The 20,010-nt window shown below is 42.8% G+C and overlaps 1 long non-coding RNA gene across 1 annotated transcript in view; it reads right to left on the reverse strand.

Annotated features, from left to right (window-relative positions):
• Window positions 1-3,514: 3,514 nt before the first annotated feature.
• The window catches only part of LOC147662603 (uncharacterized), a 220,419-nt gene continuing 203,923 nt past the window's right edge, over window positions 3,515-20,010 (reverse strand). The window contains exon 4 of the long non-coding RNA XR_015305534.1: window positions 3,515-4,427. This is a non-coding gene — a long non-coding RNA (uncharacterized LOC147662603). The remainder of the gene's footprint in view (window positions 4,428-20,010) is intronic.

Here is a 20,010-nt window from a genome sequence, read left to right on the forward strand (position 1 = left end):
AGGGGCCTTCTTGACAGGGACAGCTGCCCTGATGACTTGGTTCGCAATGCTCTTGTCCTTTTTAAAGGCAAAAAGTGGTTTGGCGTTCAACTGTATATCAACATCCTTTATTAGATGCCAGTTCTGGTGGATGACCTTTTTGAGAAAGTTAGATGATGCCCCGAAGGTAGTAACACACACTGTGCGCTCAAGTTTTTTCTTTTCTTTCTTTCTCAGGAGTTCTTCTCGTGGTGTCCACCACGCGCGTTTTATTGCTTGTTTGATCAATTTAGATGGATAGCCCCGATCCAAAAGTCTCTCCATGAGCAAGTTAGCATGATACATATACTCGTCTTTGAATGAACAATTTCGACGTATACGGAGAAATTGGCCTATTGGTAAATTTTCTTTCAAACTGCGCGGGTGGTTGCTTGAAAAATGCAAGGATTTGTTGCGGTCAGTCTCTTTTCTAAATAGGGTAGTCACCAACTGTCCATCTGTACAATAAACTTCCACGTCTAGAAAGGAAAGTCTTGTGGGTGATGACTGAATGCTGAATTTAATGTCCCTTGTGCGGTTGTTGAGCCATCCATGGAAATCAGCGAATTGTTCCGTTGTGCCAGACCATGTGAAAAAAATGTCGTCAATGAAACGAACCAATGGGCTGTCCCTTTGCCCCGGAGCTTGCCATACTCTTCATGAGTGAATATGAAGACAGACACGTACACAACAACAGCCCCTTCTCACAATGGATAGGGGGTTGGGTTTGTTTCATTGACGACATTTTTTTCACATGGTCTGGCACAACGGAACAATTCGCTGATTTCCATGGATGGCTCAACAACCGCACAAGGGACATTAAATTCAGCATTCAGTCATCACCCACAAGACTTTCCTTTCTAGACGTGGAAGTTTATTGTACAGATGGACAGTTGGTGACTACCCTCTTTAGAAAAGAGACTGACCGCAACAAATCCTTGCATTTTTCAAGCAACCACCCGCGCAGTTTGAAAGAAAATTTACCAATAGGCCAATTTCTCCGTATATGTCGAAATTGTTCATTCAAAGACGAGTATATGTATCATGCTAACTTGCTCATGGAGAGACTTTTGGATCGGGGCTATCCATCTAAATTGATCAAACAAGCAATAAAACGCGCGTGGTGGACACCACGAGAAGAACTCCTGAGAAAGAAAGAAAATAAAAAACTTCAGCGCACAGTGTGTGTTACTACCTTCGGGGCATCATCTAACTTTCTCAAAAAGGTCATCCACCAGAACTGGCATCTAATAAAGGATGTTGATATACAGTTGAACGCCAAACCACTTTTTGCCTTTAAAAAGGACAAGAGCATTGCGAACCAAGTCATCAGGGCAGCTGTCCCTGTCAAGAAGGCCCCTACAATACGTGAGTTTGTCAATTTACCTCCAGTTACAGGACACAAGAAGTGTGGAACATGCCTGTGCTGTAACTCCACAATTGAAGGGAATGTATTCCAACATGAAGGAATCTCATGGAAACATAACACTTTTACAAATTGCAAATCAAAAAACTTGATTTACGCCATCCTATGCCCATGCGCCAAATTGTACATAGGGAAAACAAATCAGGAAATCAGACAGAGAATCTCTCAACATAAATCAAGAATAAAGAAAAAAATCACCACAGCACCTCTTGTACAACATTGGATTGACGAGTCACATGGAGACCTCGACTTCAGATGGACTGTCATTTCGAAGCTAGAGCATGACCAGAGGGGTGGAGATTTAGAGGCCAAACTCAAACAACGAGAAGCAATGCTGATCCTGAAATTCAACTCAGCCACTCGGGGCTTGAACGAAATGTCGGAACTTTATAACTTATAAACAAAGTCGTGTTTTTTCTCCCATATTTCACATCAACTGTAGTAAGAATTCATAGACCCTTTGGATATTAATGATACTTTCACCAAACATACGATCTATAATATACTTACAGGGATTCCAATCAACATAGATCAAATGTTCTCAATCCACCTAACTTATGGAACCGGCAAATGCGCCATACAAACGGACTAAACCACAATCCCCATAACCCCAAACAATACTGCAATCATCACAATAGGCAAACAAACTACAATTCCCAGAAGTCCAAGCAGCAGGATCCAACCATTTCTACAACCGGGTCAACCGGGACAAACACAAACGCGCCTCAGCAATGGACTTGGACGCGTATGGAGGAGACTTGAAGAACTAATACCGGTAAGAATACTCTCTCGCGCAGCTATATTAAAAAGCTTGAATGCACTCGTGCACCCGAAAGCCTGCTTCACGAAGCCCGTCATTTTAATATGAACATATGCGTGCCTTTTTGACAGAGCACAGAAGCGCTAAAGTCAATTGGTCATTTTTCCTCCTGACATACGAATATGGGCGCCACCGTACGCCAAATCACTTTATCCCCACACCCTCCACTTGGAACCACGATCCACACAGCCAAACTAAAAAGCTTGAGTGCACCCGTTCCATGAAGCCCGTTATTTAAATATGCACACACGCGTGTCAATAAAACACAGAGCACAGAAGTGCCAAAGTAAATAGGACATCTCTCCTCTTTATTACAGAATCGTTTGAAGAAAGTGAAAAAGAAAAAAACTAAAAATCTGACCACGCGGTCATATTGCCTATCTATGTAAGTACTCAGACTGATGCTTGTCATCATTTTTATCCGCTTTTCTGGCAAACCAGCTCTAATCATGCTCATTTAATTCTTAACATTACAGCTACATGAGTAGTCCATTCTTTGGGAGACCGACCACTGAATCATAAGCACAGGTATGATCTGAGAGAGTGTGTGACTGTTTGAAGTTGAGTGTTGTTAGCATGACTGACAGAATGTTTATTTATTTTTGTAGATTGAGCCCACACGGTCCTGATGAGAATCCCTGCTACATAAGGGATTCGAAACGCATCGACCCCTGTTCTCTTGAACCTCCGTTCTCTTAATAGACCAATCTTCTCATGACTAAAACTTAAAAATTTAATTATTGGATGGTCTATTGTATAAAATATGCACGAACAAATCTTGTACTAAGCACTAGTATCCGCACCTGTTTTCAAAAAAACTTTATTCAATACAGGGCGTTTACATTTACTTCAGAACAGTTCATCTTTGTCATAGTGTTGTCAATTCGTCTAGTCTTGTATGTCTATGTCCCTAAGTGCACTCAGTGTAGTCTTTTGAATGTTTTATGTGTCCACCAAATGTTTTGCAAAATGATATACATCGGATTTGAGTTGTGACATTTTGTTGTTTTTGTATATATTGGATGTTTTTGTATATACCTTACAAGTCTCTTCTTTTGTGAAAGAATGTTTGTTTAAATAAAATTCAACAACAAAAATAGAAAATACATCAAAGAAAATCAAAAATAAAAAGAAGTATTCATAAGAAACTAGACTAAAAGATTGGTCTTTCCGAATTGAGGATTGTTACTCAATTAGTTGAAAATATTGAATTTAAGTGCAGTACTGGCATCTCTTTGTTGATTCTTATATTGGCGCAGCCTTACTGCTTTTGAGCCAGAACCCCCATTGTTGCCAATCATCTATACAATGACACTATGAATGTGAGTGATGTAGAATTTCACACCCAAAAACTTTTTATTGTCCATTTGGAGCACAACTAATACAAGGTGATTGGGAGAGAAGTTGTAGCCTAATATAATCCATGAGCTCTTCTTTCCAGTGTCTTTTTACAGAGAGCCATCACTGGTAGGCTCCCATTGTTCATCTTGGCGTTGGCGCTGTTGAGCACCGGCGATGGAGCTATACGTCCAGCTTGGGTCCAGATTCCACCTTGCAGGGCGAGGTCGTTCTTTCTCTGGGGTCACAATCCCTCTTCCTTGTTTACTAACTAATCTACCGCTGGTACCTTAGACAGGGTACCCGTACCCTATTCTTTATCCGTGAAGTCCATCCCTACTAACCCTATTCCATATTGTCCATTGTTCCTACATCAGGCTGATAAAAACCCCATGTGAAAAAGGGGGGAGGGTTTGGGGGAGCCAAAGGAAGAGAGGGTGGAGTGGGGGTCAAACTGTAGATGGACCAAGGGGGACAGAGACTCCACGGAACTGAGCCTACCAATTGGGCCCAATGGATTGAGACTTCAGGCACAAGTAGACCAACAAGCTGGGGGCTCCTGTATAGCCCTTCTTTCTTTCTTTCTTTCTTTCTTTCTTTCTCTCTTTCTTTCTTTCTTTCTTTTTTTTTTTCTTTCTTTTTTTCTTTCTTTCTTTCTTTCTTTCTTTCTTTCTTTCTTTCTTTCTTGTCATTGTTAGTGCCTCGTCCACAATCTTAGCTCTGTGGCTCCGCCTTGGTCGTAGTCATAGGTGTTCTACTCCTTGCAGTCAGGCTGTGCACCGCGTCCGACCTCTCTCTTCCAATGACTGGAGGGCATTCTCGAATCTAGCAGTGAGTATAAAACACATTTTTAGAGAACTGGCAGGGGAAGATGTTTACACAATTTTATTTTTCTCTCCCAACCCCAAGCAGCTAAGAAAATACGTATTATCTACTGAAAAAGGAAGACAATGTGGATAATCTGGGTCTTTTATGTCTGTGTATACTTATTCATTCCTACTTTTCACTGTTGTGCTGGTCTACGAACACCCATGGGAATTCCAATCATACATATTATCCTTCGTGCCCTATCTCTTTCACAAATATGGTTGTGGCAGGAAATCTAAAACTATTAATCATATGGTCTGTCCAATTCAAACTAACTTTTCCAGGAAAAACCTTCAAGATTTGTAAACCACAATAGAAGGTGTGATGCGTTATTATCATGGGCCTACATGTACCCTTCCTAGTATTGTGCACCATAGTAGTACACAAGCTGAGCATTGTCCCATCCTGTCAATGTTTCTTACTTTTAACTAAACAGCTTGACCTCAGTGCCCATTCAGCAGGGCTTACTTCAACATTCCTTTTACTTTAGTTCAAATCATATTTATAAACATTTTCTCATTTCTACGCCATCCTTTGCAACCTAGTTACTTCACTAGTCAATGAAGGACTTGCAATGTCGTTACAACTCATATGTAGGGTGACCAGAATTCTAAAACCAAAACAACCAAGGACATTTCACAAAATTGGGAGGACTACTGTGTTACTTCGAGCGATGAGCGCGCTCCTTAGCAGAGAGTTACAGAACAGTCAGTAAGAGCATACATAAGTTGCGATTTTTAAACGTGGCGGCTTGCCTGCTAATCAAATTGTTTCCTGGAAACAACTGCTAACTATTCCTGTTTTGTAGAACGAGAAAGCCACCTCCCATCAATTTTTGTCGATTATCTTTAAAAACCAGGACATGAGCTACATTTCTTGAAATGTTTCTGGGACAGCTGGTACAAAACTGGGACCATCCTGGCAAAACGGGGACGTTTGGTCACTCTACTTATGTGCAATATGTGCGGTAACATGAACGATGATGGTGGTGCTACTAAGGTATCTAAAACAAACGGCACTGACATATAGCTCCCTTTTAAGGGTCAGATTAGGGGGCATCAGTCGTCTTACCCATCCTTTCATTTTCAGCCAATTAAATTCCATCATTTTACAGAAAGGACATGACAGAAAGTAACATGGCAAAATATAGTATTTCGTTTCTGTCAATTTATTCAAACACTGTTGTGTTGAAGCCAATTAGACGTGTACTTGTGAGGTATAGTGTCATCATTTATTCAAAAGCAATTTCACAGCATTCTGTGAAGTGAACGGCTAAGAGTGAGTCCACCCCGTTGTCATATGGAATTGATCCCAGCATGGTCATTCCTGGACAGCGTAGGTAGGCTCAAAAAGAGACTTAACACGTGGAACAGTACAGGACAATTCGTACATTTAAGCACATAAACCAAAGAAAAACACAAAATGCACAGTTTTTGTATACACACAATTCGCAATAGGACGTGACAATACATGCACCAAGCACGAAAAATGCAGCGTTAGTTACACAAAAAGGGACTTTTTCATGCACATCGCGCATTCAATAGTTCATTTCAATTTACCCAAGGGCCCGGCTTCTTCCTTCCCCTTTTTGACAGTAGAAGGTCTAAGCAGATGACCTGAAAATACTTACTTTCTTTTCCTGATGGCTAGACACAAGTGCAGTCGTACTAATACTTACAGTGGGGTCCCCCAATATCTAGCAGCGATAGTTTGAGCTGATGTATAGGCGTAAAGTAGGGATGCCAATCAGATGTAGAATGGCACAGCTCTTATGTCTCTATGTGGATGGAAGAAGAAGAGGTAAATCTCAAACAGGACAATGTTGCTAGCTTCTAGTTGGTGGGAGATAGTACGAACCCAAGCTCAGGGGCCCTTCACTTCTTCATTTGGTCAGTTCATAAATCGAAATTCATCATTGTCGCTAATGCACGTCACTTTGTCAGCAACCCAGTCATACAAAAGCATTCTCCCATGGACCTATATGTACATGACACACACGTGCATACTACACAAACATTTCACATACTCAGAGATAGTCCCTATACACAAAGCGCAATTTCATAACACTAGCCTATTTTCGCCTAAAGGACAGTGTACTAAGCCTTTCCAACCTTCAGTTGAAAACACCGCTGTAACCTAAAGAAAAAGGGTGCGAGGGGCCAGCATCTAAAACAAATCAACACGCGTAATGACAATGTTTATTACCCCACCATGAATCAGACCCATCTTCTGAGATGCAGTCTTTGGCACCTGGGTATTGAAGCCCAGAAAGATTCAGTGTGGCAAGGTTAACGAATGGTGGAACGTTCACTACATGGATTGTTCAAAGTGCCGCATTACATACCGCGTTATACAAAGAGGTCAGATGTCAGATGCATTCAGTTTAGAGTAGGGAAGGGGCGATGTATTAATGCTTTCATTAAAAACGATCTACGGCGGTTTGGGGTTGTCCCCATCGCAAAAATAGGGAAACTATAGGAGGAGGCAAGTTCCATCGGTTGTATCCTAGTTTTTAAGGGTGTGCATCTTTGTTACAGTGGTAAGATCGCTAACAGAAATTCCTTTAATATTCTGCATGGATGTCGGTTTTCGGGTGGACGGGGGGGAAGACAGGTCAGTTTTAGTTCAGAAAATACGTGGGCACAGTCGTGCTAGGAAACTATTGATTTGTAACTGCCAGGGCCGGCTGACTTCTAAAACCAGCAATATGTGTCTTGCGCCTGACTCCAAAAATGCGTTCGCTAGAAAATCTTTTCCATGTCATGATCTAAACAGATAACCTTTTCTTTCAAGAAGACTGCGGTTTGTTAAAGCAGAGCAAGACTTTCCTTAAATGTTCATTCAGGTCATGTAACTTGTGCATGGCTCCAAATGTTGGCACTTAAAATGAGCTTTTCTTGTGATGATTCTCCAAGCCCTTGTTTTGGCAATGCAAGCAATTTTAGGGAAGCCCATCTCTCTTTTTATTTAATAGATTTACACCTTACTTCTGTCTAATGTTTGACTGGATGACATACCCCTGGGTAGGCTCAGGAAAGTTTGAAAAACTCTTCTGAAAGTCGGCAAATATTATTTAGAGTGGAACGTGAAGTCTTAATTTGGGCCGTTGCTTTTTACAATGCCTATGCATTTACTTCCTAAGGTAACAGTTTTAAGCCCTATAAGCTAGGGTGGGTGCACACAGAAAGTGAGCCTATACATTTTGCAAATCAGTATTAGTGTATGTCAATGGAAACTGACAAATTAGCACTGGAAACGTGGGTGGGAAGGTAGGCGAAACACTTGGTGTGCAAAAATAAAATGTCTAGGACCTCAAGAACCAGAATGCACCTGGGGTTCACAGTTACCTAATATCTAGGACAGTACTCCCTTTGGGGACCATATAATAGTAGTACAAAAAAAATGTTTCAACAACAATGTGTGCTTTTGCTCTGTCAAAGGGGCCGCGAAGTAAAAGAGGCTGAGTTTACTATCCTTTTCATTGCTCATATCTCAAACGCCAGGGTCTTACAAAGTGCTTATGTTGTGGAATGAAACATATCTTAATTATTCTTTTAGCATTGTTTCCACATACTGTATCTTCCTAATCAATTACATTTTTTGATTGTATTATTTATTCTACTTGCCATTGAAAATCGAGTTTCTTCTTTTTTTCATGTCTTTTTCTTACTTTTTACAAGCTTGGTGAGCTGCTTTTCGTATTTCTTTATCTAGTCTAGCTTAATTGAGTGGCTTCTTTCTGCCATAAACCATAACTATCGAACATGGTTGGTGTAGTTCTCTTTCTGCAAAGAGCTATTCCTAGCGTTTCTATTTTATCTGGGACAAAAAGATCCCGTTAGTGGCCACGGATTCTCCCGGTCTTTTCTAGTGCTTTTATGCCATAGTTCGCTATATGTTACAGTGGCTACTCCATATTTCACATACATGTCCTTATTAGGGGTGCCGGATGACTAACCTCTAATAAACGGTCCGGCCAAACAATCAATCAATTTTTTGAGAAGACAGGCATGACGTAACAAAGGTCAACAAAAAATCTCAAATCAATTTAGGAAAAAGCCTGCATTACTTGGTCTTCGCTGTCTGCAAAGAAAGAGAGTATTCCTAATCTCTGTTTGTTTGCATGCAGGGAATGTCTCAACTAAGGGGAATACTAGTATTCGGTCGAACTTATTCAACCAGCAAACAATCAAATAACAAGCAAGAATTGATTTTTCACGACCTTACCCGGACCGTTGTGGACAGTTTCTTCGTCGTCCCCTTCCACGCCCGTTTTGTCCTCTCACTCCAAACAATGCGGCGTTACTGTAAGTTCCCAGTCAGGACCGCAGGTCACTCGAGGGAGGTCTGTTCGGAACTGGTGAAGTTCAGTTGATCGGCTGCCAGACGAGGGTCTCTTTGAGGCAGGTGCACTTTACCAGTCGTTTAGATGTTCACTCCGTCATTAGGACCTCTCTCAATGGACCCATGTGTTGCGGATGGGCCCGACGTTGGTGCGCCAATTGTGAAAAAGCAGCTATGACTCCCAAGACTTTCGATGCCGCTTGGTGCAAACCACCTCTAATTCACATAAGAATAGCGATCAAAATAACGAGGCAGGCGCCGGATATTGGAAGGCGAAGAACAAGTTTATTTCTCCGGAGGAGAACACATCACATCAGACACCGGGGCTATCATCAGGAGGTGCTCTATCTGCATCTCTGTGGCATAGCCTTTTATACTATTTTCTGTCTGTTTATTACATGGTCAAGCATTCCTGACATCAGTTTATTGCATATTCAAACATCCTTGGAATCCCCGCCTTAAGCTAGTTCCCACACAAACCTTGCAGCAATCGTCCCCACCCAGATGTAACAGATGATTTCTATCTCGCAGCTGGACATTCCAACAGGATCTAAAAGTACGTGGGATCGGTCAGATCTAAGGGTTTGGGTTATTGATTAAGTCAGGCCCCTTTGTTGGTAAAACAAGCCCTGCAATGTGTAGGCAATAAACAATGTCCACAGGGGTCGGTTAGAACCTGGGACCGGACTGAGTGGCAAGGTGCAGGGAAGCAGGTTATAAAAGGGGGCTTGCCTGTGCATGGAGGATGAAAGGACAAGTGGGTTTGGCGTAGGAAGTGACTCCGGGGCACTGTCATGCTGACATGGTTTTATGACCCCAGTATGTGTGCTCGGGCTTAGTCAGAGCGCGGGGGATGATGGCGGGGTCAGGGTGACACACAGGTGACCAGCAGTGTATGAAATGGCCGCGATGTCTAAAATGGTTGCCGCTTACGTGGTCGCAGAGGCCTACGTTAAGAAAGATGGTACCGGCAATGTACATGCTTGTTATTTTAATTCTAACATTACACGGTCTGCTTTATCTTGGATGGGAGCACTATTTTTTTTAATGATTTGCCCCCATACCACTCACTACGTGGCAACACGCTGCCCGCTTTTATTTTACTGATGGCTGATTTTACTTTAACTATAGCGGCCGCGGTTCTTTATTTATTTATTTTAGCATCGCAGCCCGTTTTACATATTGCGGGGGCGCTTACTTATTTATTTTGTTTACTAGCGCCTATGCAGTGCTTTCACATTCATGGAGGCCGCGCCCCTTTCTTTAGACAAGCCACGTCTAAAGAAAGGTTTGCTGTCGCAATTAAAGTGAAAGCGCGGCATGGGCACTTTTACAAAAAAAATCTGTTTGTCAACTTGACAAATAGATGTTTTTTTTGTCAAAGACCTCATGCTGCGGTTTCACTGTAATGTTGGCCACGCCCCTTTCTTTAGAAGCGGCTTGTCTAAAGAAAGGGGCACGGCCTCCATGAATGTGAAACGCCACATGGGCACTAGTAATTTGCAATGCAATAGGCCTTGCATTTGCAAGAGTGAGCTACTGCATTGTTAAGAGCTCAAACTCTCCTAAATGTGAGACCTATTGCATTGCAAATGCTTGTTCAAGAAGTAAGTGCAGTTAGCCTATCATAAAAACGCAGTGACAGACAATAATTACCTTTGCAGGGTCAAATGTTATACTCTGCAGTTGTGATTAAATGTTGGATTTTGGTGTCTTTTGTTAACCAAGTAAAGGAGTGTGCCCAGAGGCTTTCCTAAAGATGCAACTAAAATACTGGCCCTTGGTTGAGAATATCTACTGCACCGTCTATGCTTTTTAAGTTCACTACTTAGGGCCCCATTAGGATGGCGGGCGGATCGCCCCTGCCGGCCCGGCAGTAGTCACCGCCGGCACTGCAGAGGCGATCCGCCCGCCATCCTTGCAGCAAAGACCTCCCGCCATATTACAATGACTTGGGGGTCCGCGGCGGACAGAAAGACCGTCCGCCGCTTTTCCGCCCAAAGATTCAATATGGTGGCGGTGTCTGTTAGACACCGCTAGCCATATTACAATGCGGGCGGGAACATGCCTTTCCTTGGCGGCATTGCTGCCGCGGAAAGGCATGCGGAGTTTGCAAGCGGGGGCCCATTGCGGGCCCCCAGGGACTCTGGGGGGTGGAGCATGCACATGAGGGACACCTATGGTACCCCCCTGCATTTTAATGTACACGTGGCAGGCACCGCGCGGTGCCTGTCACGTTGTGCATTGAAAGGCACAACTTGCCTTTGTGGCATTGCGGCAGGCGGTGCTTTCAGCACCGCCTGCTGCAATGTCACAAATTTGCCATGCGCTCGCCAGTGTGGCGGGCACATCGTAATTGGGAGTGCGGGACCTCCGCACCCTCAGCAGGCTGTCCCGTTTCCCGGGGGTATGGCGGGTGGACAAAGTCCGCACGCCATACTAATGACCCCTCCTAGAATGCAAACTTTCTCCCCTATCTCTTGTTCATAACACTCTTCTTTGAAGGTACAGCTTAACTCAGCCAATGCGGTCTGTTAAGTAGAGGGGCCCTATCCCCGGAACCCCTAGGTTGTAGCCCGTGATGTTGCTTCATTATGGGATTTTCGGACAGCTTTGGTGAACACACACAAAGTAATCCAATAATTACCAAGCACTTCCCCTAAACCAGTGCTTAATTTGTAAAAAATTAAAAACAAAAAGACTATTTTAGGCCGCAAAAGCTTTAAGAGAGGCTTGGGTGGCAGGTAATAGTTATTTTTAATGAATATTGAATTAACAAACACCTGTTTTTTTGCTTATCTTTAAATTACACAAACAGCGCCACCATGCTCAGCTGTCATGAGTGCAGGTTTCGGCAATAAAGTGTCAGCATCAGAAATCATAAACTCAAATTAAGCACTACCCTCAACAAAGTCACGTCTATTGGCGTTCCCAATGCTTGTTTTTATGTGGATGCTTCCTGTTCTAAAATCCAACAGAACAGGTCATTTGTCGTTAGGTGCCTATGAATTGGGAGTCTCTAGGTGGTTAAAGCTGCTTCCCTGTGCTGCTGTTTGCAGTCCCTTGCTTTCTTCTAGCAGCCTGGGTCTTATGTCAAGCACCAATCAACCAATATATCCTCCTGCTGTCCTTTTACACACTGTGAAAGGGGCAGCAGGTACATGGAAAGCAGGGAAATGTGACTAGGGGACTTTTAATACACTACTGTCAAATAAGAAACTCCCATTACAAGTGACAGCCAGAAATGTCAATGCTGAATTTTAATGAATGACCATTTGTCATGTGATATCACTTCCTGTGAATGATTTGTGGGACCACTTCCTTATTTTCCTTGTGTACATCTGATGCCCCTTTGATATGAGACCCAGGCCAAAGGCCATCCTGCACCATGCTTAATTGGCTCCTGGGGCTTGCTTTGCCTTTCATCCAGCGGAGGCTGATAAGATGTGAGATAAGTACAGTCTATTTGGGTATTGTGGGCTGTGTAGAGCTCTTCCAAGCAGCTCACCTTGTCCTGCGTATGATATAATTGTCAATATCGCTATCATTGCAATCATCACAGAGTGCAGTTGGTGGTTTCAGGGTGGGTGAGCCCTCCTGGGATGGGACTCAGCGGTCGTTCAGCTCCAGAGTCACTTGGAGCAATGCACCAACAGCTGGCACAAGCAGGTCACACCTGTGCCTTGTTTGCAGACAGCTGTGCCTCCGAGGTTAATCTTTTGTGAGGTTTATACTTATCGCTTCCAGCTCTTATCTGCAAAGTTTATTTGTAGAAGCGAGCTTTGTTTGCACAGCCCTGGAGCCTTTAAACCATTGGCCTATGACTCCCACAGCGTACAATAGCGCCTTTTACCGTATGTTATTCAAGCGTTCCCTGTGGCGCTGATGCAGGCAGGCATCTGAAGATGCTCGCTGGCAGGGCACATAGGCCATTCAGGCCTGGGGCTTTTATTTTTTTGCATTCTGGTACTTGCATTTCTATTTATCTCTTTATACAAACAGGACTGCAACTCCCATAAAGCCCGGAAATGTCAGGACTGGATTACCTCCGCAACCGTAGCTATCTGACTGTATGACAGTCACATAAGGGTGTGTTTAACAGTGAGGAGATATGTGGCAATTTTTGCATTGACTAACATACATAATTTGCATTCGGAGTCAGATGTGTGGACAATAAACTAGAGACGAGAAGCAAGATTTATGGTACTATTCTGTCATGATGGAAGCTTTTGAAAAATACATCCGGGAAGGAATATCTGGGATATTCAGAATGATGAGAAGCAAAGCATCTGTAAGTGGTATGAGGGACTTATTGAGCAGCACACCGAGAGACTGAAAGTTTAATTTCCACAGGCATATCTGCTAAATAGTTCTTATGTTATATTATGTGATGTTTTACAGACATTTTTAGGGCGCAGTTTTTCCATTAATCTGGCCTCGCAGTGCTGTCAGATTTGGGTGTTGGAGTCGTCATGAAGGCAATCTTCCCCAATTCTGACTTTTTAGTCAACAGTAATAGGCATTGTGGGATTTGTAGTTTAGCGTTCACCATAAAAAGGTTAGGCCTACAAATCTTCCCTTCCTTAGGGCTGTTGGCTGAAAAACTATGATTGGCTGACAGTCACACTCATGACATGATTCCAGTTGAATGGCTATGTACCAGTACAAACCCGACCCTCTTGAGCTCATGTACCGCTGATATGTTCCTTGTCTATTGGCTAAAAACCAACGATTGGCTAGAGAGTCATATCGATACTGACAGAAATATAATGGTACATAAATTGTATTAACCTCTAAGAATTAAATAAGTGTTGTGTAATTGTATACTGTTCTATTGCATGGTTGCACCGTGACATTGCTTGCTCTCCTCCAGTTGGCATGGAATGTGGCCAGCGGCTTTTAGGGTGGTAGCTGGTACTCTCGTGGTATATTTTGGTTGAATCTGGTCTAGTTCTCCCCTTATCAAATAGTGATGACATTTTAGGCACAATTTTTGGTTCCGTATAAACCGTGAACATTGGGCACCGCCAAAGTGCAGGCGGTTCTTGCTATGGTTGGAGTATCACGTGCACACCAAATACATTATATGCGCATGGTTATACATGCGCTTGGTTGCTATTACAATGATTTTGGAAGGGGGCTTTTTTTATAGACATGTTTCGGCCTAACTTTCTTGGTCTGAACATGCATTACCATTGACCACACATTCTGAGTGCTCTTGGCTAGGGCGTGGCTTGTAAGGTTCTACAGAGCACCGGCTACCCAGGTTGCGTTCTGAAGGTGAATTTACAGGCGAGGTTGGTTGCGACATTCATATAGTCATATGTGCACATATCTCAGCTCAGTTTTCGTGAACAAGCAAAATTCTTGTGAGTCCCTGACACCTACATCTGAAGTCTTTGGCACTGCCCTTTCCAGGATTTTTGGAGCTGCTCGTGGTAGCTGAAGGAAACACATCTGTAAAGTGCATTCACTCTTGTACTGTTGAAGGATATTTAAGCACTGCTTAATGGGGCAAGGAATTGTTGCTATTTAGTTTGTTATATTAATTTGTTAATTTGTTATTTTTATTTAAACTTGTATTTCACTTTCATGTTAACATGTTTTTTTAGAGGTAATCTCAAATGTTGGCACTTTAAAAGTATTTTTTAGTTTTGTTTCACTGCTGCCAATTAGAGCTGTTCAGAACTTGTCTCAACCCCCATTGTTCTTGGCAACTCCTGGCAAACTAAATATCCCCTGGGTGCATTGTAGGAGACTATTAAAATCTTTGTAGTAGCAACAGCAGGAGAGAGCTTCTCTGCACACCTAAAAAAAATATTTACTTTTCTATAATTTTGAAGAGGAGAGAAAAATTACTTATGACTGTTTGCCAGAGGTGATACTGGTGGAAGGACAAAGGGAACTAAATGATGTTTATGAAGTGTATATGTTATTTCCGGAAACTCACGAGAACTCTGACACACATTTTTACCAGTGTGTTTCGGGATATGTCGAAGGCTTGATAAGATTAGATATTATACATCAGTATGGAGATTTTATGTATCCATTTATTCCAGTCCAGTTAATTCACTGGATTCATAATTCTTCCATGAGATCTACTGGTTAGAGAGAGTTGGAGGACATGCTAGAATGGTGGTGGCAGACAAAGAGAGAGATATCTGTCAAGCTTTATAAGTGCTTTAGTTCTCCCACAGCAGAGGAGGTGAGCTGTAGATGCAGAGTGTGAGTGACGCTTGCAATAAGGCTTCGCCGCAGAGCAGCAACAGTACACAAAACATGAAAGTGTTGTGAAGACAAACTACATAGCTACCGGAACACCACTGAACTCTCATGAGACGTGCAAAAGTGGCAGCCGTCTTAGATCCATACGGCGTAAATTGCTCGTTTCAGGGAATCCTGTGCTAGGCAATTGTGAGACTTTGTTGCTTCATGCAGAACCTTATTGCCAGGAGATTGTAACTCACCATGTTTTTATCATAGAGTAATCAAGAAATTGGTGAGTTATTCAGGACAAAACTCACTGGAGTCATTTTTCCAACGATTGCAAACTCAATTGCAATTTTTCATAACAGAAACTAGCAAATCCTCAACTTATATAGACTTTGCCTTGTACATTAGTAGTAAGGAAACAAAAACATTGTTTGATTTTCAGCTCAATAGCTGCTCCATCATTCCATAAAACCAAAGAAGCCTGCAATAAATCTACCAAATTTTGGACAGTAAAAAATTGACTTGTCTCTCAAATCAGTTTCAGACGCAACTCCAAATGAACAACTTTACCACAAAACACCATTAAAAGGGTTGTCCATCAAGGATGTTTCACACTTGGATATTTTATCTGCAATCACCAACCTCAAGTCGTCCAATCACTTCATCGGCCCCTTACCAGCCAAAATACTCAAAGACATCAAAACCTCCTTCTCCCGTCGCCTGACAAAGTGGATTAATGACTCACTGTCAAATGGTATAATCCAAGACAATTAAAATAAATATGAGATCACCCCTTTGATTGATTACGGAAATGGCATACCAACCGGTATATCCAGAAAACACCTTGCACCTTTAAGATCAGCACTCAACTTCAGAGCCTGCAGGCTCCAATTTGTTCTCCCTCTATTGGCTCCTCTTAGAGGAAAGATACCAGTTGAAACTAGCTTGTATAAGCCACAAGGCTCTACAAACAGGAACTCATAATTTCAGGTGAAGGATGTGACTCAGAGGCTCATATACTCATCAACTTGAAACCCCGCTCTTAAAAAAGTCGCACACCCTGAATCAATCCTCCTTGGGAAGTGTCCCGAATATCTGGAACTTTATCTCCCCCAACCTTAAGAATGAACCAGCATCTTCAAAAAGAAACTGAGATCTCTTCTCTTGCAATTTTCTTTTTCCAATCTTGTTCAGTCTACCCACGGCCAGTTCTTGATCAACTACATTGCTGAGGGAGGATTATGGAACTATAAAACTTTGTGAAGGCTTAGATCTATCATAAACATTGTGGTCATTATGATCATTAAATGGCAAGATCTCCATCATGAACAAGAAGCTCCAATCGTGACCTTGATCTTCTTCTCTCCTTGACTACTGATGTCCTTATGTCTTTTTACTGTGCCTACTCTATATGTTCTTTGCTTGCATTATGTAGAGCTCTCTGATACTGTTTGGGTCTGCTTCCTGCTGTATAAAAAAAAACTTTTTTACTAGATGATCTAGTGAATCCTCAACTTATACAGACTTTATTTATATAACTTGAATCACATATTGTAGGAAAGTGCCCTTTCTGCATTGTTGCCCCTAAAGTTTTTGCTAGATACCTGATGCAATTTGACTCAGTGTGCCCTGGTCCCTCCCAATCAGGTTCCCATGGCCTGTGTTCCTTCGCTAAATTGTACCATTGTTTCCATAATTGGCACAACTCTGGCCTACCTGTAAGCCCCTTTTTAAGGGTACCTATAACACCAAGGACATGGTAACCAGGGAAAGGCCTCCTAGAGCGGCAGCATGTATTGTGCCACCCTCAAGGACCTCTCACCACAAACATGCAAAACAGCCATTGTATCCTGCGTGTTTGGGTGAAGTTAAAAGTGAAGAGTCGACATGGCACACATCCCTGTTTGCCATGCCTGACCCGCATTACATGAGGCTTAGGTAAGTCGCCCTTAAGACAGGGTGCACTATGTCTCATGTGAGGGCCTAATTGGATGGCCCCTATAACATGTAAGGCCATTCTTAGATATTATTGTGCTCAGTAAAGCCATGGTCTTGAAACTGGTCATTACAAGTTTCCTTGTACTATAATGGCTTTACTGAATCCGGGGATGTTTGGTATCAAACATAGAATAATAAACCTCACTGATTCCAGTGCCAAATGTATTATTCCCTGCACTCAAACCGCCCTTGGTGGGGTTCTGACTGGTGACCACTAACCTGCCACCACAAGAAACGTTTCTGGACCCCTGGGGTGAGAGTCTTCACTCTATGAGCCCAGAAACATAGCCTTTCCTAGGTGGAGGTGTTCACACCTCCCCCAGGTCAGGAAGAGCCATCTGTAGCAGGGGAACTTCAAACGCCTTGCCGCCTTCACAAAGCGACCCAAGCCTCTCCTGCTACCAGAAGCAATCTCCCTTCCTGCCTCACACCCTTTTCTGAAGAGAGATAGGTGATAAAAAGTAGAGCAGCCCAGAAGGTGTGCCCACCTCTGCCAACCCCATTCCTCAGGTGGGGGAGGTGAGGTAAAGCCCACTCTTCAGTACCCGCCATTTTGCTGATGGCAGGCACTCTCCAATCAGGGATGGAGAGGGTGCCCAACCGCCTCTTGGGGTGAGCACCCCAAGTGTGTAGTCACCCCAAGGACAGTAGCCCATTGGCTACTACCTCCAGACCCCTACAAATGCCCCCCAAATGCAGTATTTAGGGGGCAGCTCTGAACCCAGAAACTAGATTTGATGTGACAAGAAGAAGAAGGACCGAACAGCCGTGCTACAGAAGAGGAGGACAACGACAACTGCTTTGGCCCCAGCCCTACTGGCCTGTCTTCTACTCCGAAACCCCTGCAAGCTGAACCTGGTGTGTCCTGCAGCCAGCAGCCTCCAAGAACCCTGGAGACCTGCCCTGCCTTCCTAAAGAACTCTGATCATCTGTAGATACTGGATTTGTCCAACACCAACCCAAGCCAGGACTCCAGATCCAGCCAGATAAGCGAGTCCTCGATGCCTGCAGCCTCATCCTGGAAGGTCCCCCTGACCGCGAAAGGAACTGGTGACAAGACCCCGACACGAAAGGACACGCCTGCACCTGCAGCTCCTGAGACCTGAGGTGCCCACCGACAGTGTCCTGGCATCCGGCAACTCTTCAACTTCATTCTCAAGTAATTGGTTCTCTTTATCCAGTCTTCTGGGTCCAGCCTGAAGTCCTTTTCCACAACTGACATCCTCCATAGAAAAACATTGTGCTCCCGACACCTCCTGAGCACACTGCACCCGGCCACCCCTGTGCCGCTTGTTGTGTGGACTTGGTCCCAACCTGGGACCCCCTTTGTCCTAACTTTAACTGCAGGAGCTTGGCTTCCAAGACCGAGTGGCTTGCCCGTGAGAAGCCTCCAACTGAGGTGCCCGCTAGGCTTACGGGCTAACATTGGCACCCTGCACTCTGCACCCAGCCACCTCAGTGCCTCTGGTGGTGCCCCTTAGGGCCAACCTGCACATTGGGAAACCTTGGTGCTACTCCCCAACACTCCAATCCTAAAACCATTTAGTTACCTGTAAACTTAACACTATGTTTTTCACTATAGGACTGAATGGTGGGTTGTCTCTGAAAATTCGTCTAAGGGTTGAACTGTCTTGTACTGCAACCAAAAGTAACACAGTGCCTTCAAAAGAGTTAACCTGTTTATCAATGTCCTGTTTTGCTATGTTAGAAGTGTGTTTCATGCCAAACTAGAAAAGTGATCCAAAAGTAATCTAAAAGTAATTTTAAAAGTAGCACTGTATGAAGAGTTTAATTTACCAGCAACTAAGTAAATCTTGGTTCTAGAAAAGAAAAAAAGAACTACTTTTTATACAAACAATTGGTCTAGATTCAATCTTTGAGTGTGTGACATCATTTCTTGCCCGAGTTTATACAACAAATGCTGAACACTGCCCTCTGATATCTGACAGCCAAACCACAACACTGTCACAGACATGTTATGTACATCTGTCTTCCTGGTGACCTATCTAGTGGATGTTATCTTTTCTTGGGGGTGTGATAAGGAGTATAAAATGAGAGAGTGTGATTGTTGGTATGAGAGACTAGTGTGAGAGTATGGTCAATCAATAGGGGCTACATATACGTCAGGAAATGAAACAGATGACATTGTATATGTTAAAGTAACCTGTACATGATGATTTCCTGTATTAGATGAAATTATTGTATTGTATATGTATAGGAAGGAAATGTAAAAAGGAAAGATTTTATACAAAAAATAATGTTTATTTATTCGTTTTGATATAAATAATGAAATCATAAGGGTGGATAACTTTAATGTATATAAAAACGTATTTGTCTATAAAAAAAAACATGAGCCTCAGAAATTGTTAGGCTGTTATGTTGTCAGTGTAGTCATAGTGAATAGCCCCGTAGAATAACAGCCAAATTATAACAAATAAATATAGGTCTAGTGGGAGACTATTTGCATTTATTCATGATTGTTCCCCTTCCTCTCATACCTTAAATCAATTTACAGGGGGTACCCTTATTAGTGCAGTGCACTACCCTCTGATAAGCCTGCCTGCTCAACCACACTACCACAAAAGAGAGTAAGGTATTATCTACTTTAGCCTCTGCTATGCCTTTGGGGAATCCACTGGATTCTGTATGAACTATATCTTACTTTGGTATAATATATACAGAGCCAGCTTCCTACACATTTGTACTAAGGTATTACCTGGCGAACTGAATGTCTATTGTCAAAAGTAAAAGCTCAATACTAATGTGCATTCTTTATGTTACAGATGATGAACTATGTATGTTGAGAATCATTCTGATCACCAACCGGTTCAATTCACAGATGGTAATTATCTCTAAAGAAATGTGGATTGAAGTTCATGGTATTTTCTTCATCTATTTTTAAAAAGTACTCGACCTTTCAGCGCTAGAAAGTCATGGAATTTTCATCCATCTCAGATAATTGGTAAATAAATCATACTTCATAGTA

Source organism: Lissotriton vulgaris, unplaced genomic scaffold (genome assembly GCF_964263255.1).
Source record: "Lissotriton vulgaris unplaced genomic scaffold, aLisVul1.2 SCAFFOLD_1750, whole genome shotgun sequence".
NCBI lineage: Eukaryota > Metazoa > Chordata > Amphibia > Caudata > Salamandridae > Lissotriton > Lissotriton vulgaris.